Here is a 24,235-nt window from a genome sequence, read left to right as displayed (position 1 = left end):
AACCAGAGCAGCTCCAATGGAACATAGAGGTGGAAGTCCAGTAGGAGTGAACGGACTATACATCGGTTGGGGAGAAAATTAAAGTCTGTCTATAGAGAATACAACTTCTAAGTTGTTCACTGTGAAAGAGAAAGAAAAATAGGGTGATAAATAGGAATAGAGGTGGAATCAAGGATTTTTTTCTATCTTCTTTTGTTGTTTTAAGAACAGATATTCCTTTTGTTTTTATGCTAATGGAAATGATCTAGTACATTAGGAGAAATAAAACATTCTAGGTGAAGGTGATTTTCAGAACGAATTTTTTAAGAAACCTAGGGGATATGGGAATTAAAGAAAAATGTGAGGATTTGGACAAGCCTTTGATGGGAGCAGGAAATACAGTTCCCTTCTAAGAAAATCAAAGGCAGGTAGAGGTACAGGTAGTGTAGTATTGCAAATATAAAGCATTTTAAGAGTCTCGCTTGTATTAATATTCTTCGTGAATGGTGAGACAAATTTCAGGGTAGGAGCAGAAGATTGAATTATTTCAAGCCTAAGAAGAGGAAAGAACATAGGAATTAATTTCATTAGGTAGGAACATACATTTCTCGGAAAAATGTAGTACTGAGAGTAGTATTATATTTTAGTTACTTGATTATTTTATACTACTCCAGTATTCAAAATTATTTAGAAGCATTCATGATTTCTGGAATTCTTAGAAATCAGATAAATACCTTAATATGTAAAATAACGAATGATCTAAAATTTTGAAATGGGCTTACTTCTTGAGCATAGATATAAAAACACAGATTGAATTTGTCTAACACAGTTATATTTAAAGTCAGATGTTCATAAGTCCTTTAAAAATAAATAATCACAAGTAAGTTTCAATTTAACAACTGTCTTAGTGAAAGGGAGATACTGTTTCTGGCTGGATTAGCTTCATGCCTGAGCATGTTGGGACCATTCCTTTAGCCCCACTGTATCCATCCCTAGACAGTCATGTGCCCCCAGACATTTTGTATACTTTAATCTAATGTCTTATGTCTTCTGAGTATATATTAATTTTGAAAATATGCCTATTGGTCTATTATTAAACTCTCCTCTTTCTTTGTTTCAACACCCTCTACTCTATTTTGCTAACTCCCAAGGCACATAATACAAAATGTATTCCACACTTTACTCACAGTAATGTTAACCACATAATTATCTTTAATAACAGTCACTTGGAAATAGGCTAAATGAACTAAAAATGAAATGATTATGTGAATCATGGAGAAATGTAACCTTGTGAAGTCACTGAAGTAAGACGTAAGACAATGTTTATGAACCTTTTCAATAACACAAGAGATTTTTGTTACAATGTTAAGTGAAAAAAAATGACACAAATTACATATGAACTATTTTTTAACACATCCTACTTGGTTCCAAAAAAATGTTAAGATAGCTTGCAAAATCTCATACTTTTAACAAGGTAAAAAACAAAACAAAACAAAACAACAACAACAACACCCATAAATTTGGGAAATTATTCAGAAGGGGAAAATTATTAGGGAGAATAAAGTGAAAACTTATATCTTATTTCCTTAAGTTTGCCCAAAGTTGCTATATTTGGACAGAAATTTTACTCTAAGCATCCTCGGAACTGGGTTTCCCTAAATGAAAATCCAAGATTGATTATGTAATATAGAGCATCTGCTAGAGAAAGTAAACCAGCTGCTCCAGGAAAAGCCAACTAAACCTGACTTGGATACCTGCTAGACTTCTCTGTGCTATCTCATACTCCTTAGCATGTGTTGGGAAAATCTAGTTATCTTCAGTGGGAAAGGAGAGAAGCAGAAGAGAAACATGCAGCCAGTTTTCTTTTAAAAAAATTGTCATAAATATACAACTAAAAAGAGATGAATTACTCTCTGATTTATCAAGACACAATCCCAATGATCCCAACTCATGTATTTGCATTAAAGTGAAAATTGCTGCTGTTACAGCTTCTGATGATGATAACTATTGTTTCTACCACATTTTTTAAGTAGAACAAATCACTAACACCTTGGCCTATAATCATACTTTCTCACCAAAGGTACCATAATATTAGCGAAATGGGAGGATTACAGGTATTCTCACAATTCCATGAACCCAAACCCGAGACCAAATGTATTTTTTAATGTATTTTTCAAAAAAAAATTTTGATAAGTAATACAAAACGTTGACTCTAGACAATGTTACACCTCATAAACAAACCTATTAATATTCCTGCAGGGGAGCAAGTGGATATTTTCACTTGGTTGGATGAAAAAAGACTAGCGTTGCAGCCCAAAGCATGATTTGCCACCAAACAAATTAACAAATATTTATAATAAAAGTAAACTTTTCATTTTACTGTTTCATTTTTCTTTGAGAACAGTATATATGAGATCTTGTCCTGAGCATTCCGCACAGTTTGTTGTAAAGGTTAAGTGCGGAGATGTAAATCATTTGTCTGATGCATGTAGAGTGATCATTAACACTATGGACTTGTCTGCATTCCTGGCAGGCTTGGGGTCCCATGCAGCAAGCCAATTTTATAGACCCTTATTATCATGCAAACATGGAGTGTAGAACATCTTGAGATAGGTCTATGCGGAACTTTTAGACTGAAGTAATGCACGTTTGACATACTATGACTAACATCATGCTCTTAAGATGTGTACTTTAAAATGCCAAAAAAGTCAAACACTATCTTGATGGAACAATATAAGGATGAAAAATTATTAACCTTGTTATTACAGGCAAAAAATGGGGTGCCTGGGTGACAGAATCCTTTAAGCCTCCAACTCCTGGTTTCGGCTCAGGTTTGTGATCTCAAGGTTGTAAAATGATCCCCTCACTGGTCTCCACATTCAGTGTGGAATTCTGCTTAAGTTTTTCTCTCCCTCTGCCCCTCCCACTCCGCCTGCTCACGTGCTCTCTCTCTCTCTCTCTCTCAAATTAATAGATAAATCTTCTTAAAGAAAGACAAAAACTGAAACACTGAGATCTTATTTCCTAACTTAATATATTTGAAAGGAGGGCAGGCATCAAACACCTCTTTAGAGTCTGATCACCAGACAGTAGATCCATATTCTCAGGTCTAGTGGTATAGTTTGTCCAAAGAGCCAGGGTTAATTCAGAGGATCTATTAAAATTTAAAAGATTTTAGCTACATGTGATGCCTGGCCAATATCATTTTATTCTTACTGGCAGGCCCAGCTATTCAGGGGCTCTCTCTTACCACCTTGGGTCTGACATCCTAGAAAATGGAATTTGACCATGGGGGCAGGACCGATGAAGCAGGTCACATAGAGAAAAGTTTACAGGTCTAACTTTGTTTGTCCTAATTTTACTTAAAAAAGGCATTTATTTCAAGCCTCTGTTATGTCCCATAGCACGCAGAGACCCTCTCTCCAGTTTTCCATGCCAGGCAGATTACCCTGGATTGGGCTTTAATAAGGCTTCTGTAATTAAAAAGGGGAAACAGGATATGGTTGATAAAATGAGAACTTTGAATATCTCACTTAATATTTGACTTTCACTTGATTTTCAGTACAAAAGTAAGACAAAGGTGTTATATTCTTATGTGAAATTCTGAGACCTAGAGATATTATTTTTATTCATTTAATAAGAATTTACAAAGTGCGTAGTACATCATCAATGTCCAGGCCACACCAATTTTTCCTTCCATGAGGGGTGGAACACGAGTCCGGTGACAACTGGGTACACAGGACCGGCCCCACATACCTGGTACAGTGTGTTATTTTTATGTAAGACTGATTTTTGTAGGGGTGCCTGGGTGGCTCAGTGGGTTAGGGCCTCTGCCTTCTGCTTAGGTCGTGATCTCAGGATCCTGGAATCGAGCTCCTCGTCAGGCTCTCTGCTCAGTGGGGAGCCTGTCTCCCCCCAACCCCCGCCTGCCTCTCTGCCTACTTGTGATCTCTGTCAGATAAATAAATAAAATCTTAAAATAAAAGACTGATTTTTGTAGCCTGACGTGAATGTAGTTAACACAAGTTCTTAAAACTGATTGTAATATGATCTATAAGTGCCATTTAAATCTTTTTGAAATTTTAGAAGTTTTTGATAAAATGCCATCATTTTCCTTCGTTTTTTTTTTTAAGATTTTATTTACTTGTTTGACACAGAAAGACATAGTGAGAGAGGGAACACAGGCAGGGGAGAGGGAGAAGCAGGCTCCCGCTGAGCAGGGAGTCCCATGTGGGGCTCCATCCCAGAACCCTGGGATCATGACCTGAGCCAAAGGCAGATGCTTAATCACTGAGCCACCCAGGTGCCCCAAATGTCATCATTTTCTGATATAAATCACTGATAAAGCAGTGGCATTTAGTAACTATAAAACGGTTTAGAAAAAAAAAATTATTCCCTTTCTTTCCTCATCACAAAATGTTCTCTATTTTAAGTCTTAAAATAATTTTAACACATTCTAAGAGACCCTAAAATTCAAGATTTACAACAAATAAGCAGATGCTTATTCCACATGGAACTGACTCTCCTCCGTGCTTGTTCTTTTTCAGCATTTTTTTTTCAATCACAAAATGACTCCAATCTGACCAGAACACCTGAAACCATCATTCTTTCTTCATTAGTGCAAAGTAAAAGGAGGAAAGGGAATCATGAAATATATCTTCAACTTTCCTTCTGTTTGGAAATTACTGAGAATATGTCTATTAACTTAAAAAGAACACATACACACACATACATGCATATACGCCAGCTTCTCTCTCTTTTTTCTTTCTTCTATTTATCATCATTCACCTATCAACTATGTACATACATAAAATACAAACATTAGAGAGACTCTATACTCAGTCTCTTTTTCTCTCTTTCTGTCTTCTCACATGTTTTTAGAAAGTTTCCTTAAGCACAAAAATTGTTGATAATCTGTTTTTAACAGAGTATTAGATTTCTCCATTCCCTATGATACTTATTACTCACTATTTTGACTTGATAATCAAAGATTTCTGATTGACCATCACTAAAAATGCAACAATAAAACTTTAAATAGTTAACATTATCAACCTCAAGTAGTGCTCCTCATTACTTTTATTAAAGACTATTTGTGTAATTATACACATCAATTGAGTATTACTCACAGTTGAAGATCCGCTGATATGCTGAATTTTTGTTGTTCTGTTGGTGTTGAGAAATCTGATTGCATGTGTTTCTCCATAGTTTAAATCATTATGATTCTCTATGAATCCACAAAATCATATATTAAGGTGGATTTGCCAAGGAATAATGAGAGTTTTTTGCTATAATAAGACCCACTCCATTAAAGAAGGTGCTCATTAGTAACATATTTGTTTGTGCCTTGAGTGAGGACTACATCAAGAATCATTATTTCATTTTGGAGCAGATGATGTATGAAAAACTCCAAGAAAACTTCAAACCATCATCATTTAGGCTAATCCAAGTGATTCCAAAAGCATTTTAACATCTCAATTTTATATGTAATGGACCAAGAAGAGAGAAATCTTGTTTCTTATTTGCAAACCTGCTGTGATCAGCTCCCTGCAGTCACCAGAACTGAGGAAAATTGGCCAGAAACACCCTTTTGAAGGTAGTGAACTGAGGCTGGCTGTCATGAAGGTCATTACCTCATACAGAGCAATTATTATGGATGGCTCTTTCAAAATTGAGTCCTGGTGCCACTAGCATAGATGGAAGTCGAGACTGAAGAGATAATTTTGTTAAAGTGTGCTTATTCTTTCAAAGTTTTAGAAAGTAAACATACCTGAAACATGATTAAAAAAAGAATACATTTTTACTAAATATCATTAAAATTATTTTATAAATAAAACTGACTTATTTTCTATTTTCTATGTGGTTTTTTACTCACCTAACTTCACAGCAACCTCAGGAAGCAGATGTAATTTATTTCACTGTTTTACTGTCAAGGAAAGAGAGGGTAGAAAGATGAAATACTTTCCCAACCTCCAAAGCCTATTCAAATTCAAGAGGTCAGGATCTTACCACTAAACAATAGATATACTTATTCTTCTTAAAAATAAAATCAGGGTTGAAGGTATGGAGCAGATCTAAAGCCAGAAACACCCGCTGATATTAGGGCACAAGGCTGGAAGTGTAGAATGGAGATCAAATCAGTGTTTGAAATAGATCCGTAAATGAAATTATTATCTTTTTTAAACCTGGTTCAGCAGGTAGGTAATCCTGCATACGTTACTTGATTTTTAAAATTTTTTTCTGTATTCTCTTCTCTTTCCAAAACTAACTTGGAAGGGGGGAGGGGGAACAGTGCCTAGACATGGATTGAAAAGGGCAGAGAAGAATAAGCAAAGGTTATGCTAAATTATAAAATTATCTAGGTCAGCTTCCACTTCCAGCCATATTGACTAACAGAGAACAGATTCAACTTCCCATCTGAATGAACCAAGAAAAACAAGAAAAAAAAAAAGTATGAACCAACAATTTTCAAGAATTGACTATCAGACAATGAAGAACAGTGATCTTTGAAAAGTGGGGAAAAAAATGAAGTGAGACTTACAATTAGCCCCACTTGTTACCTTGAGAGAATTTCCAGGCTGCAGCACAGAAAGGGTAAACGAGGGCACAAATCAAGAGATTCCTTACCCTGGGGATATGGAATTGAGAGCCTGGGATACAGCAAGTAGATCTTATAGGATAGGAAGGAGAAAGCTGAACTGGGGAATATTTTAGAGAATTACACATGGTCTTTGTTGAGTTCCTGGCATAATACTAATAGGTAAAAAAGGGGAAAATAGAAACAAAGATCAGTTGGGAGAAATAGCAAGATGATAGATTAAACATAATCATATTACTAATCATATAAAATGCAATGGTTGAAACCCATGAACTAAAAGGCAGAGATTGTCAGGTTGGATGGAAAGCAATATCCAACTATATACTACTTTTAGAAAAAAACATTTAACGTATAAGATATCCATAGGTTAAATTTTAAATAATGGGAAAATATTTACTGTGGTAATAGTAGTCAAAGAAAGCTGGAATTTAAATAAAAATATCAAAGTCAATTTTAAGACGAAGAATATTATCAGGTATAAAATCAATGCACAGAAAGCAGTTGCATTTCTTTTTTTTTTTTAAAGATTTTATTTATTTATTGCAGAGAGAGAGAGAGCACAAGGAGGCAGAGAGGCAGGCAGAGAGAGCGGGGGGAAGCAGGCTCCATACTGAGCAGAGAGCCCAATGTGGGGCTCGATCCCAGGATCCTGGGATCATGACCCGAGCCGAAGACAGAGGCTTAACCAACTGAGCCACCCAGGTGCCCCAGCAGTTGCATTTCTTTACACCAACAAGAAGACAGAAAAAAGAGAAATTAAGGAGTCAATCCCATTTACAATTGCAACCAAAACCATAAGATACCTAGAAATAAACCTAACCAAAGAGGCAAAGAATCTATACTCAGAAAACTATAAAGTACTCATGAAAGAAATTGAGGAAGACACAAAGAAATGGAAAAATGTTCCATGCTCCTGGATTGGAAGAATAAATATTATGAAAATGTCTATGCTACCTAAAGCAATCTACACATTTAATGCAATTCCTATCAAAGTACCATCCATTTTTTTCAAAGAAATGGAACAAATAATCCTAAAATTTATATGGAACCAGAAAAGACCTCGAATAGCCAAAGGAATATTGAAAAAGAAAGCCAAAGTTGGTGGCATCACAATCCCAGACTTCAAGCTCTATTACAAAGCTGTCATCATCAAGACCACATGGTACTGGCACAAAAACAGACACATAGATCAATGGAACAGAATAGAGAGCCTAGAAATAGACCCTCAACTCTATGGTCAACTCATCTTCGACAGAGCAGGAAAGAATGTCCAATGGAAAAAAGACAGCCTCTTCAATAAATGGTGTTGGGAAAATTGGACAGCCACATGCAGAAAAATGAAATTGGATCATTTCCTTATACCACACACGAAAATAGACTCAAAATGGATGAAGGACCTCAATGTGAGAAAGGAATCCATCAAAATCCTTGAGGAGAACACAGGCAGCAACCTCTTCGACCTCAGCCGCAGCAACTTCTTCCTAGGAACATCGCCAAAGGCAAGGGAAGCAAGGGCAAAAATGAACTATTGCGACTTCATCAAGATCAAAAGCTTTTGCACAGCAAAGGAAACAGTTAACAAAACCAAAAGACCACTGACAGAATGGGAGAAAATATTTGCAAATGACATATCAGATAAAGGGCTAGTATCCAAAATCTATAAAGAACTTAGCAAACTCAACACCCAAAGAACAAATAATCCAATCAAGAAATGGGCAGAGGACATGAACAGACATGCTGCAAAGAAGACATCCAGATGGCCAACAGACACATGAAAAAGTGCTCCACATCACTTGGCATCAAGGAAATACAAATCAAAACCACAATGAGATATCACCTCACACCAGTCAGAATGGCTAAAATTAACAAGTCAGGAAAAGACAGATGCTGGTGAGGATACGGAGAAAGGGAACCCTCCTACACTGTTGATGGGAATGCAAGCTGGTTCAACCACTGTGGAAAACAGCATGGAGGTTCCTCAGAAAGTTGAAAATAGAGCTACCCTACCACCCAGCAATCGTGCTACTGAGTATTTACCCTAAAGATACAAATGTAGTGATCTGAAGGGGCACGTGCACCTGAATGTTTATAGCAGCAATGTCCACAATAGCCTAACTATAGAAAGTACCTAGATGGACATCAACAGATGAATGGATAAAGAAGAGGTGGTATATATATACAATGGAATACTCTGCAGCCATCAAAAAAATGAAATGTTGCCATTTGCTACGACATGGATGGAACTAGAGGGTATTATGCTTACCAAAAGAAGTCAATCGGAGAAAGACAACTATCATATGATCTCCCTGATATGAGAAAATGGAGATGCAACGTGGGGGGTTTTGGGGGTAGGAAGGGAGGGAGACAAACCATAAGAGACTCTTAATCTCAAAAAACAAACTGAGGGTTGCCGGGGAGAAGGGGGTAGGGAGAGCGTGGTGGGGTTATGGACATTGGGGAAGGTATGTGCTATGGTGAGTGCTGTGAAGTGTGTAAACCTGACAATTTACAGACCTGTACCCCTGGGGCTAATAATACATCATATGTTTATAAAAAAATAAAAAAGTAAAAAATGAAAAAAAGAATATTATCAGGGCTAAGTAATAGATCATTTCATAATGATAAAAGGGTTAGTTCTTCAAGAGGACTTAACAATCCTAAACATGCATGAACCTAAGAGCAGAGTTTCAATATCCATGAAGCAAAGGTTCTGGAAGGAGAAATAGGCAAACTGACAACATGTCAGTACTCTTCTCTCAATAATTGATAGAATAAGTAGGCATAAAATTGACAAGGATATAAAAAAAATCTAAATTCCACTACCAAACAGTTTGATTTAATTTATATTTTAAAGCACTCACTTCCACAAAGAATGGTAGAATATACTTCTTTTTCAAATATACCCAAAACATTTAAAGATATACTATATTCTGAGGTATAAAAGAAGTCTCAATAATATAAAAGTTTTCAGGTCATGTGACATATGACCTTTGAGGACACCGTAATTTAAGTAGAATTTGACAGCGGGAAGACATATTAGAAAAACCTTCAGGGTGCCTGGGTGGCTGGTTCAGTTGGTTAAGTGTCTGACTCTTGATTTCAGCTCAGGTCATAATCTCAGAGTCGTGAGATTGAGCCCTGCATTGGGCTCTGTGCTAGGCATGGAGCCTGCTTAAAAGTCTCTCCTTTCCTCTGCCCCTTCCCCCTACACTCCCATCTCACATACGCTCTCAAAAAAACAAAAACAAAACAAAACAAACAAACAAACAAAAAGCCCTTCAAAAGTAAAACTAACTGGCACAATCCTAAAAATGACATGTATCAGAGAATAAAACAAATAGTGAATAAGAAATTATTTTGAATTGAATGAAAATGAAAATATAGCATATCAAACTGTGTGTAATGGGGGGGGGGCACCTGAGTGGCTCAGTTGGTTAAGCATCTGCCTTTGGCTCAGGTCACAATCCTGGAGTCCTGGGATGGATCCCTGCATAGGGCTCTCCACTTGGTAGGGAGACTTCTTCTCCCTCTGCCCATTGTTCCCTGTGCTTGTGCTCTCTCCCTCTCACTCTTGTTCTCTCTCAAATAAAGAAATAAAAATTTAAAAAACATAAACAAAAACAACAACAAAGAAAGTGTGATGGTGTTAAAGAAGTACCCAGGAGGAAATTCAAAGCCCTAAGTGATTATTTTAGAAAGAAAAATGAGAGTGCATGTTTTTATAAGTCCGTTTTATAAATCTCTAAAAATTGCAAAATAGTCATTTTCAAATATACCCAAAACATTTACCAAGATATACTATATTCTGAGGTATAAAAGAAGTCTCAATAATATAAAAGTTTTCAGGTCATGTGACATATGATCTTTGAGTACACCATAATTTAAGTAGAAATTGACAGCAGGAAAACATATTAGAAAAACCTTCAGGTGCCTGGGTGGCTGGTTTAGTTGGTTAAGTGTAGAAAACCAATGCATAGTTGTCTGGGAGTGAGAAGAGACCAAGGAGGGAGAGAAATTTCAAAGGGGCATGAGAGAAATTTACAGGTGATGGTATGTTCACTAGCTTGATTATATGGAAGGAAGCTTTCAACAGATGTACACAGCTCAAAACTTAACAAGTAGTACACTTCAAATATTAAAGGTTATTGTATGCCAATCCTAACTTAAAGCTGTTTAAAAAAAAAAATGTTTGTGTCTGTCGATGGGAAGGCATAAAAAAGAGAGTTAGGGACATATGAGTAGAGTAGAACATCTCTAATTATTGAAATAGAACTTTACATGCACTAGCACCGAGTTTCTTAGTAAAGACATGTGTTTAGCTCTTTTTAACAATGGAATTGATAATTATGAAACAATTTGTAGGGGCCAGCTTCTTTATTGGTTAGCCATTGTTGCTGAAAATGTCATTGTTAAATTTATAACATTCAAAAATATGTATGTAGTGCTTAACAGCTTTTGTATTGCTTATTAGTTTTGACTCCATGGGCTTATTGAAATCCTGTGTTTTACCAAAAGAAAAATAAAGCAGAGTCATTTAAGGGCAATAGAGTGAAAATCAGGTAATGAGTTTTTCAATTTAAAAAGTTGACTATGATATCAAAGTGAAATCTAACCTAGAAAGAAAGAAGACTAGAGACAGACAGAGATTAGATACAAGTCCTTTGAAATAATCCAGGTTAGAGGGAAGAGTGGCAAAGGGAAAATAAAGAAATGCACATGATTGGGGTTGGCGGGGGAAGTACTTACTAATGATTTAACCTGGAGCAGTGAGTATTGGAAACATTTATTATATATCTTATTGGGAATATGAAGTGGATTGATTCTAGAGTAAAAGAGAAAAGGCAGAATTTAAGATGTAAATTTGGAGGTTGCCTGTCTATATCTGGCATTTGATATATTGAAAGTGGGTGAGATCACTGAAAAGTTATGAATAGACTGAAATAAGTAAGTGGTGTAACATTGAAGTGTTAAAAATGCAGAAATGAGAAAAAATCTGCAAAGAGTGTTTTCCTTGAAGACAACTACATTTACAGGTGGGAAGGATGAACTGTGCCAGATGCTACAGATATGACATACAGATATGTCAATTACAGCATAAGTAGCGAGTTGAATTTAGCTGGGGTTGGGATTTTGCCAACATAGTGAAACAATGTAAACAGAGTTAAGAGAGTTGTTAGTATTTGGTAGCCATGGATTTCCATGATCAGATTTCCCTTAAAGAAAATTATCTGTATGGAAATTGATTGATAGCCTCTAGCTGTCATATTTTGGATCCGCAGCAGTGTATATAACAAACAATGCTTCTCCTGGCTGCCTTCAGCCAATGACTAACCATGGTAAGTATACCATAACTAGACTATTCCTGATTGAGACAGGTTCACTTTATAAGTTGCTTTTGCTTGGAGACTTCCCCATTGCATTGATCAAGAATTTCTTAGATGGAGAAGTCATCCAAGGCTCTTCCTATCCAATCTTTTCTTCCCTTTCCTCTCAGATATCAGATCTGCACCATAATGTAAATGTCATTCTTGTCTACTCCTGCTCCCCATGACTTCACCCTTCAAAGGAATTTTATCCCCAAATCTTCTGAACATCTGATCTCTTCTCATCTGTTTCTTGGAGGACCTGAGCTGACATAGGTGTGTGCAAAGGTGGTCAAAATAGTGGAAAATGGAAAGCTAAGTATGAGATAAACAAATCTATGATGTGACAGTTAATGAACAATTTAAATTTAGTAGTAATAATGATTTGGGGCTCTTGGAGAATCAAAGGACTACTGAGATTAGGATATTAGAAAGGGAACCTGGAAAAGGGATATTAAAAAGGGAAAAGGAGGTGTTAATTGAAGAGTGAGGCTCTTAAAGTTTAATTATGGAGGTGTAATTTGTCACTAATGCTGTAATACCTAAGTTATAATCATGGGAGTGTGTAGCTAGGTTGGAAAGAAGAAGGAATTAAAAGATTTGAGTTTTGAAATTTTCCCCGATGTGGATACTGAAATCATTAAGAATTATCAAAACAGAAACTTAGAGAAAAAGATATTTAATCAAGGTATTTATCCTCATAGAATGAGGAAGTCACTGGGTGTCTGAAAATGTCTGCAATATGGAGAGACATTGGATGGGTTTATTCTGATGACATCAAAGTCAATGTTACATGATTTGAGAAAGAATGGAAGGTTCTAAAACTAGCACTGGGGAGTAAGTCACTGTTGTTGCTATCAGCAGTTTAAAACCAATGGAGTACACAGACAAGTCCTAAGCATATGAATTAGGGCACTGTATCATGTGGGGCAGAGTCAATAAATTTTAGTGCATTTTTGCAGAAAATGTCTCAGTGTATTGACATAATTGATGATTCTAGCTGAGTTACTCTGTTCTAAACTGTCTTCTCTTAGAATCTATACACTCAAAATTTACTCTCAGATTACGCCCACTATTCCTATTTTGAGAAAAATAAAATTTAACCCTATTGTTATGAAAAATAATTTGGTCCATATAAAAAATTAACATAACCCCATGTAACAGTGTGTTAATGTATTAATTACTAACATCAACAGAGAATTCAGATTGGATTAGACTTAACATCTACATCAATGTGTAGTTACCCCAAAGCAATAACATTTATACTACACTGAAAGGCACTGACTTACAGTTCACTGCTATATTGCAAGGACAGCAAATAAAGCAAATAAGACAACAAAGAAGATTAAAGGCTGAACATCACCAATTTAGTAATATTTGATAAATTATTATATATTTTTGCCATTGTGTGTATATGGCATAAATGTAAATAAAACCAAAATGAAACTGAAGGATTAGCTGAACTAGAAGGAAAAAAATGAGTTTCACAGATAACAAATGAAAAACAAAAAATGTGAAAACAGTGACCGATCCTTGATATTTGAACATTCTATCAGTAACTACCCCGAGTTGCACACGTATAAATAAATACTACTCTTATGTATAATCATCAACACCGTAACATTGTATATAAAAAGATGAATATTTGTCTTATTGTGTCTTTGTCAGAATATTGAATGGTAACTCTCTCCTCCTAATCTTGCACACTCTACAGCCTATCTATGCTGGAGATTTTCTTCCACCAAGAGATGCCTTCCCACCTCACCTTTGTACATGTTGCCTCTCACACCTTTTTCTACTACTTATATAACTCCCCAGCATGCCATCTTATCTTTCAAATTTTTACCCCAATATCAATTTTCCTTAGAATGAATGTCAAAATTTAACTTTCCCTAACACGTGCAACATAGTAGCTTGTTTGCACTTTTAGTTGGAAGTCTATTTTATTATAGTAATATACACAGTGGCTGTTTTCCTCTATAAGATGCACACTTCAGCTGGAAAAATATCACAAACTTGCTGGTGTGGGAAAGGAAAAAAAATGAATGTCCCTCTATACTTCTAAGTTCTTGGCAGAGACACCCCTTGTAATAAAAGAGTGATTGAAGGGAGGAAAACAAATTTAATTTTATTTCATACAGATGGGGGTCCGAAAGATATGAGACCCAAAGAAGTGACCAAAGTAGAAAGCTTTAAACACTTTTGACAAGATAAAATACGAGACAAAGAAATTTGAGCATGGGGTAGCAATTTAGAGCGAAAGTAACAAGTAACAAACGAGGTTTGTTTATATAATCTTCTCAGCTCCAAATTCCTTCTCTCTGGGAGGTGGGAAGGGGTGAGGGAATGGAGAGTAAGGTGATGAGGGGTCGGGTGGGAGGATGTCACCTTTCCTTTTCATGCGAGCAGGACCCCTTTCACGTGGGAGATTTACTTCCTACATTCAGGGAGAAAACAGAAAGTCAGACCGTCCTTGCATGGACTATTTCTTATGCAACTTTAACTTAAAATAACCAACCTAGCCAACCTGCTAGAGTGGCACATTTTGGAATGGCCTGCTTTGAAACCCATCATTTATATATTCAAAACTAGAACAACATATGACACATAACAGATGATTAATACTTGTTAAAATGAATACTCAATTTGCCTTTCTCCTTTTTGTTTTGTGAGACCAAGAGATACTAGAAACAGAGTGAAATTCTCCTCTTCTAGCATGATACCGTAATTTCCACCTCAGGGCTTTCATACCTCAATGTTTTTCCCCATTTTTGTATGGCTGGCTCCATATCTTTCACTCTAGTTATGCATTTATTACCTTAGAACAAGCTCAGAGACAAATACTGATCATAAAAATTACAGAGTTACTCAGGCTATGTAATAAATTTCATCATCAAGCACCAGATTTCAACTTGATTCTTAAACTATAACCATTGAGGGTTTTTCTTCTTCATAATTTCACTTTCTGTCACAAAGTGCAGCAATATCTATATTATAGGCTTCCCCTGGTTCTAAGTGACAATGAGCTGGTAGTCCCAGGTGGTCTACTTCATAGATTACTTTGGCACCATTTTAATTCTATACAGATTTTCCTCTCTAACCTAGCACCAATATGAACCTCTACTAACATTCCTTGAATTACTCTTTGTCAAGGAATTTTCTCATGAATTATGAAATAATTTTATTGTCAGCCTGAGAAAAACTTGATTAAAAACATAAGCCAGTATCATAAGTAAACCAAACTTTCTACCAAGTCAATTTTCAATAAAATGTCTATTTTCTTATTTCCTATTCTTTATTTCTTATTTCTAACAAGTCAATTTAGAGAATAGTTCTAACAATATTAAGTGTTGACCTTAACTCTAAAATGAGCCAAGATTACAAGTTATCCACCAACAAAGTAGAAGATTGGAAAATATGTACCAATATTCCTTTGACTTAATAGGGATTTTTCTGTGGAATTACGTGTTTCTGATTATTGTTTATTTATTAAATGTAAACAAACATATAATTTATTTAAATTCAGGTAGAGTGTAAAAAGAACAAGAAAATGTTGATTTTCCTCCACTTATGTTAATATGCTTCACTTATGAATTCATAATATTTAAATAATTTTTATTTGATAAACATTGGATTATTTTTTGTACTGGTGAAAAAGCTACAAAAGAATAACTATAGCAGTGAAATTAGCAAACTGAGATACTTAATGGGGTAGACTTACATTTTGACAAGTTGCTATCACAGAGGATGAATGGACACCTGTACTAATATACGTCAACAAGATCATGAAAAATCAGACTGCTCACTCATATCATACAGCTTATAACTTTATGGTCTTATTGTTAATAATATTCCATTTTATATTTGAGTTTTTCACATTAACTTAATACAAAGTAAGAGCATAATAAATACTTTTTAATAAATTAAGTCTTCTTACTCCTTTGATAAAAGGCATCAAATGACCTGTGCTACTGTTAAAATCCTATGAGTAATTTTGTTACTTATCAGGTATGTTACTTTTTCCTTTGCTTTCTGTATGAGCTATTTACATTTCTAGATTCCTTGCTTTTGTAAATCTCTCTCCCTTCACTTTTGAGATGAAGGTGTTCTCTCTCTCAGAGAAACTGTCTTGAAATTTGCGTATTTAAAAAACAATCATAATAACTAATATAGAAGTTTGTTTTTGTGATTTATTCATGCTACTTTAACAGAAGAGGGATTTTCTTACTGTAATAGGATTTAATTATTAAGAATAGTATATTTCAGTAACTATGAATAACATGAAACATTAAAAAAATACTATTGAAAACATATGTGCTATTTAGGGGAAATGAAACATTTTTGAAAGTATAATTATAGAGAGTGCTTTATCCCTTTTATGTTTTAGTTTTCTTCCACTTGTTTTGCCTTGAGTTAAAAAAAAATGCTTTTGATCGTATTCTTTTTGTAGAGTTTTGGAAGCCTTTGGAGAGAAAGAGTGTTTTGCTGGTGAAATCATTTATAGGGAAACTAGTATGTGAATCAAAATAGTGCTGCACCAGTTCCCATTTTATTTTTCTGGCCAGTGTTCCTGAATTCAGTAATATGCAATTATAGTAACTGCCAAAATGAACACTAACTCAATAGAAATAAGGAAACCAGCCTGGTGTTCTTGCTTCTGAGAAGTAATTACATAGCTGCATCAAGAAAATAAGAATCATCATGTAAAAAATACTGAAGCTAAGCTAAAGAGGAATACTGGAAAATTTTATGGCAGAACATAAAGGCTATTTGAATTGTTCTGTGTAAAACAGGTCAACGAAAACCTGTTCAACGTAATATCCGTAAATATCTCTGAATTGCTTTTTTCACACTGTCCTATGTAGGCTTTCTTAGAAGGAAAATTTTGGCCTAACATGAAGAGATAAAGGAAACATTTTTAGAAGGGTTCTTTAGTTTAGAAACCCTACCTCACCTTCATTACCTCCATAACCTAAACCTAGGATTATGGTTACCATCTTACAGAAAATTAGACTTCTCCCTTGTGCTGGCAACTTAGGTAGTTTTGCAGTTTCCCAGTGCATATCCAGGTCCTTTTAGCACTGACATTAAGGAAGAAAAAAAAAAAAAATTCTAGGTTTCCCCAGGGATTGTTTCAGCACCTATGGGAAAGAACGAGCTCTTACTCTAGCAACTCAGGAGTAATAAAAAGCCCATGATTTTATGATGTCCCACCTCAGAGGATCACACATTCTCCCCAAAATGTTTCTTGCTCTCCCTGAAGAAGGACAGCCCTCAAGAGAACTATCCAATCATGAAGTAAGACCAGTCTGATAGATGAAATTACTCTTTAAAACAATTTTAAGTGTTTATAAAAGTAATTTATTTACAAAGTTAAAGAAGAACATGAACTTAAGTGTTTTCCATACTTTCATAAACTATTCCAAACAGCACAGTGGAAACAACACTTGCTTGGGAATTAGACCCAGATTATAGTCTATCATGTTCCTTGTTCTGGGTCATGACTTCGCTAGTGTAACTAGGGGTGCATAGGACATCATAAATCGCATTTGCTTTCATTAGCATAATATTCAAATTAGGGCACTGTGGAGACATATAGAACCACTTCACAACCATACAAAATTACTGATGATGACTCCCTTCCACAAATCCAAAGTGCCTCATAAAAGCTCTCAAATCAGATCCTTACCACATTAGAACCACTGCCTATTAGAGCATAGAGGTTTTTATTTAAGATGATTTAGTTCATTATACCTTCAGAAAGAAATTTTTTTACCTGTAACTTTATTTTTGTGTTAATTGCTGTCCCATTCTAGCTATGTAACTTAGAGTGGGGAGAGTTCCAATACTCTCTACATTGTCTCCCAGAAATGTATGATAACACTCACCAATAAGATCATCAAAGAACAGCAACTATTTAAGAAAATGTCCTTTGTCTGCCTTGTAAATAATTTATAAGGATGCCTCTATAGATTTTTTTTCCTTAGAAAATGATTCACTTCATCTAAATATTTTAATTGATTGGCATAAATTTATTACAATAGGCTCTCACAATTTTATCTATTTACTCTATCTGAATCTTTCTTTTTTTCTGTTTTCTAAAGTTGTGTTTGTGTGTAAGCAATCAAACTTGCTAGTGGTTCTTTTATTTTTTCCCAAAATATTAACATTGGGTTTTACTAAACAGTAACTAAAATTTTCTATTCTACTTAAAAGTATCTTTGTTTGCCTTGAGTTTATTTTATAAAATAGATTCTCCTAAAATAACTCCTCTGTTAGCATTAAACACATATCAACTTTACATGTTTTTAAAATTTACACATTTTCTTGAATTAATCATATCACATATGTAATATTTCCATCATTGAATAATAGTATGAATTTTGATTCTCTTCTTGTCAAAGAGTTATTTCATATAGTGTATTTTGATTTAATGGTGAAAAAACTTTGGCTAACATTTCATATTCTAGAAAGGTATCCAGTAGAGACAGGCTTTTCTTTTTAAATTATCTGAGAATTCTTTTAAGATTTAATATATGGAAGCTTTTCATTTAATGTTTAAATGTAAATGTTTAAATTCAATATGAATGCTTAAAAACAATACAATTGCTGGGCTTGTAGATGTATGGTTCCATATACGTGTATTAGATCAAGATTTTAAACTATGTCACTCAAATACTCTACATTCTATTCTTTTTTTTAATTTAATTTAATTTTTTCAGTGTTCCGAGATTCACTGTTTATACAGCACACCCACTGCTCCATGTAATACGTTCCCTCCTTAATACCCACCACCAGGCTCACCCACCCCCACACCCCCTCCCTTCCAAAACCCTCAGTTTGTTTTATTGCTGTTGTTTATTCAATTTATTTTTTCTGAAAGAAGTAGGCTCAACTTCTTCATTTTTATAAAAGTTTTTATTGCTATAGTACATTATCTGTGTACTTGAGTGAAGGTCCATGAATATTATGATCATTCTAATACCCATCCCATCCAGAGATGGTGTTTACTTTTACTATAATAATTTATTATAATCTTCAAGATTTTTCTTTTAACACTGTCCTTTTTGCATGAATCTTTCTCACATTTCTCTTGTACCCTAAAATATTTTTTTACATTTCCTTTTTCTTAATCTTTTAGAGATGTGTGGTTTTCAGCCATTTCCAAGCTTGGTTCTCCTTTTCCTGTCTGTTTTCCGAGTTCCCATTTCATCTTTCCTTGGTTGTGTTGTCAAAATCTGTTAAAACACTGGTTTAGTTTTCTAATTCTGTAATGGTCACAGCACAGCAGGAGTAGACGTGGGAACCACAGATGTTGCAACTGTAATTAAAGAGGATTAAACAAGTTTTACCTGAAAAAAGTTTGTCATTTTGCAAAAGTGTATATATATATATATATATATATATATATATATATACACACATATATATATATATATTCAGGATATAGCAGAGATAAGAATTTACCAAAATATGTTTTTTTAACATCTAAATATTGCTAAAACTACCATTTTATTGTGGTTTTCACAACCTCTTGCTTTTTAAAATTACAGGTTAGCATATACAGCAAGCACACATTTTCAGCAATTTTGTTTTCTTCTTTTCACCTAGTTCCTGAAAAACTGCCTGGTAAACATAAGAGCTTTAAAAATAATAATCAATAAATAAATTACAAGGTTTAAAAATACTAAAGAATAGGGGAAAAGTTTAGGTAGTCTCTATGTATAGAGAAAAGTTCATATCAATGATATCCCTACCTGAACTACCTAATTTCTTCAAAGTGCATTTAATGCGATAATTGCAAATTGAAATAAACTAATATTACTCTACTATTTTCTCTATATTTATCATATAGACTAAGAAAAACAAACTTATCTGAAGAAAATCTGAAGAAAATTGATTTAATGTATGCCCTCTGCTTCTTTTTCCTATTATAAAAGACTTTCCCCGACAGAAAGAAAAGTTAAAAATGATGAAAAATTAATATCCTTTCGACAATGACAGTATATTTTTATTTCTATCATGTTCTTAAATGTTTTGATAAACTACAGCTTCCATAATATTGTGAGAGTTTGAGTGCCTCTTTAAACAAACTATAAATTTTATAGTATATAAAACTATAATAATTTTCTTCCTGAGCTTCCTATTTTTAGAATTTTAAATAAAACATATAATTCTAAAGTTATTACTGGTCTGATTTAATACTATTTGCCTTGATTTATATAACAAAACTCAATATGATGTTGAAGTATAGATTTTTTTAAAGGGCTCTACTGTGTTTTGCTTCAAAGTGTTCTTCTGTTCTCTCTGTACTAAGCCTTTCAGCTTAATGTTAAAGATCTTATTCTCTCTTGGACCCAATTTAATCAGGATTTTACCTATACTACCCCAAGAGAACCCTTTACCAAGGTCACCGTTGGTTTCCATATTATTAAATCCAACTATCAGTTCTCAGTTCTCATCTTACTGTCAATAGAATTTGACATAGGAAATCAGTCCTTCTATTTTTCTCCTGACCTAAAGAACTTATTTTTTTCTCTTGAATTAACCCATACTTCACTGTCTGCATCTTTTAGTCTTCTTACTTCTTCCTCTTTTACTCAACTTCCTCATGTTGGCAGGGTCCAGATTTAGGTATTGATTTCTCATCTTTTCTCAATCTATACTCACTGCCCTGGTGACTGACCTCATCCAGTCTAATGACGAAGGACCTCATTTTTATCTCTAGCATGAACTCACCCCTCAATCCAGTGTAATATATCCAATTATATGCTTAATATCTAATTTTATATATCTAAAGCTACTTCATGTGTAGCAGGTCAAAACTAAACTGATCTTCCTTAAACTTACTCCTTTGCAGTTGTAACTATTATCATCAATGTCAATGTTGTCATTTCATATGCCCAAGTCAAGAATTTTAAGAATCTTTTTGGACCAGTCTTTTTGTATCATCACCCGTGCAATCTATTAGAAATAAATTTCTGATAGCCGTATCTTCCAAACATATCCATAATTCGACCACTTTATTCTACCTACCCCAGTTGCTACCATTATGGTCCAAAACATCATGATATGTCACCGGGATTACTACAATAGTCTCATTATGGAACACTGATGTGTGTTCGCCCATGCACTCTCACTATCTCTGTTCCACAGCTAGACTTATTCCTTCAAAATCTAAATCTAATCATGCAACTCCTCTTTTAAAAATCCTGTTTATGTTGGAAAATCCTTATGATGGCCTGGGAAGTCTTATATGAACTCATCCCCTTGTTACCTCTCTAATTACCATTGTTCACTCAACTCATCACATTTGCCTCTTGACTGATCTTGGAAACATGCCTAGGGCATTAACATTCATTGGGCCTTTTGCCTAGTGCGTTCCTCCCTCAGACATCTTTATGGCGCAAAGATACAATTCAGCATTCTCAAAACAAGGCACTCTATTCAAAATCACAAAACATCCTCCTTTCCAATACTCCTAATGCCCCTTTGGCATTTATTTACTTCCATGTATTTATCTTATAAACATTTTAAAATGTGGTCTGCAACACTCAAGGGAGTCCTTAAGAACTTTATAGGTCATTGTAATACCAAGCTATATTCATAATAATGTGATGATACTATTTGCCTTTTTCACTGTGTCATCATTTGCATCAATGATACAAGAGCCACGGCAAGCAAAACCACTGGCATCTTGGCACAGATCAAGAGATGACACTACACTGTACTTGTAGATAGCAGGTCACATGTACTAGTAGTCGTTGTATTGTTCACCACCATGCACCTATAATTTTTTAAAGGTACTTTTATTTAAGAATGCTTTTGACAAAATTATAGCAATTATTAATTTAACTGTATCTGAATCCTAAAATACACACCATTTTAATAGTCCATATGATGAAATGTGTAATGTCTTAAAACACTTCTACTGTTTAAAATTTATGTCGACCTTTAGCACTTTAGCAATTACTTGTGATGCATACTGAATTAGGTATTTTTAATTTATTTATGTGTGTGTTTGTTTGTTTTTTATTATGTTAGTCACCATACAGCACATCATTAGTTTTTGATGTAGTGTTCCATGATCCATTGTTTCCATATAACACCCAGGGCTCCATACAATACATGCCCTCGTTAATAGCCATCACTAGGCTCACCCATCCCCCCCACCTCCTCCTTTCTGAAACCCTCAGTTTTTGCCCCCAGAGTTCATAGTCTCTCATGATTTGTCTCCCTCTCTGATTTCCCCCTCTTCATTTTTCCTTTTGAATTAGGTATTTTTTAATGACTATTTTTATTAGAAAGAATGAGTGACAAACAAACTGTTTATTCAGACTTGGGTATTTCCAGGTATTTCTTTAAAATGAAGAGTATGTGCCTATCACTTAAAGGGAACACCAGACAGAATTTCTTGCCTGTTGTATGGATCTCAGCCTATTAATAGTGATGTTCTTAGCTGGGAATGCCTAAGACACTCACCTGAGCCTGTATTTACTCAGAGAGAGCTCCACAAATACTCTCCAGCACTGCCCCCACCAGGGCCCTTGTGACTGCAGGACACACCTTAGCAAAATCATCAGGAATTTTGAAGAACAAGATTTAATACTTACCAGTGCTGGAGGGTACAGTACACCTGTAGTACACCTGAGGGCCACACAGCAAATTTGCAGGTAGACAGAGAGGGAGGGAGCACAGACCAGACTCTGCTTTTATCAGGGCTTAACGGTGAGGTACCTTGGATTTCATGGATTCACTTTCTATTGGCAAATTGAAACCATAAGTGTGGAAATGAGGGTCTGAGAAGGCAAGAGTGGGGTCACTCAACCAGTCAGTTATCAGTTGTTTTCCTATGGCAAAACAGCTGGCAATATGTTTTTTTGAGATGAATGTCTTTGAAACAGAAGTGACAATCACATGCTTATAACTAAAAAGCCTAACACTAGGTTTAATAATGCATTGCCAATAATACAATTCAAAAATTTTTAAAAGATTTTATTTATTTATTTATTTATTTATTTATTATTTTAGAGAGAGAAAGTGCATGCACACAAGTGGGGTCAGAAAGTGGAGGGAGGGAGAGGGAAAGAATCTCAAGCAGGCTCTGTGCTGAACACAGAACCTAAAACAGGGCTCCATCTCACAACCCTGAGATCATGACCTGATTCAAAACCAAGAATAGGATGCTTACCTGACTAAGAGACCCAGGTGCCCCAATACAATTGAAATTTTAAGCAAAAGTCAGAATTTTGGAAAACTTGTGTCACTGATTTAGTATTTAATGGCTTTTCTGATGAAATTGGTAGTGATTTTTTTATGTTGTGTAGTAAGTGTGTCAAAATAAGAAATAATTTGTATTTTCTTAATGGTCAGGACATGAAGTTACAAAATCATGCATGTTTGAAAGATCCATTCAAAGTGCAAGAACCACCAGTGGATTTTAATGTAAGAGAAAATGGGAATTCATTGATATGGTTTCAGATTCCTCACTGCAAGCAAACTCTAAGAAACTAATAGTTAATGAGTATTGGTGTCATATCAAAAACATATATCCAGTCATTTGAAAGATTGTCAAAATGCTCCTCTCTTCCAACTACATGATTTCTTGAGATGAACTTTTCTTCATTTCTTCAAGGAAAATTGTATGTCATAATAGATTGAGGGAACAACCAGATATATAAATCCAGTCAGTATTTAATCAGTCAGATATACAAAAAACTAGTCAGATTTGCAAAAAATGTGAAAATGCCATGTTTCTCATTGTTATTATATTTTGTATTTGGAAAATATAGGGTTTTTTTCCACTGAAAATATAGTTAACTTGTAATAGGCTATTTATTGATTTTTTTTTGAAGATTTTTAAATTTATTTGACAGAGAGAAACACAGTGAGAAAGGGAACACAAACAGAGGGAATGGGAGAAGGAGAAGCAGGCTTCCCACTGAGTAGGGAGCACGATGCAGGGCTCCAACCCAGAACCCCGGGATCATGACCTGAGCTGAAGGCAGACACTTAATGACTGAGCCACCCAAGTGCTCCTATTTATTGATATTTTTAAACAAATACATATTCTGAAAGTCTGTTCTAATATCTAATATGGTAAATATCAATCAATATCATCAGCAGGCAAAAGTTTTTTGTGATCTGTAATTATTTATGAGTGTACAAAAATTTTGAGTCTAAAATATTTGAGAATAATTCTTCTGATGTATTACTATTCATTTGTATATTATGCTTAGTGTATCATCACCTATATCAATTATGTATTGCTATATGACAAACCATTCAAAATCTTAGG

The sequence above is a fragment of the Lontra canadensis genome, unplaced genomic scaffold (assembly GCF_010015895.1).
Source record: "Lontra canadensis isolate GAN:19392208 unplaced genomic scaffold, GSC_riverotter_1.0 scaffold46, whole genome shotgun sequence".
NCBI classification, from domain to species: domain Eukaryota; kingdom Metazoa; phylum Chordata; class Mammalia; order Carnivora; family Mustelidae; genus Lontra; species Lontra canadensis.
Note: the sequence above shows the minus strand (reverse complement) of the source record.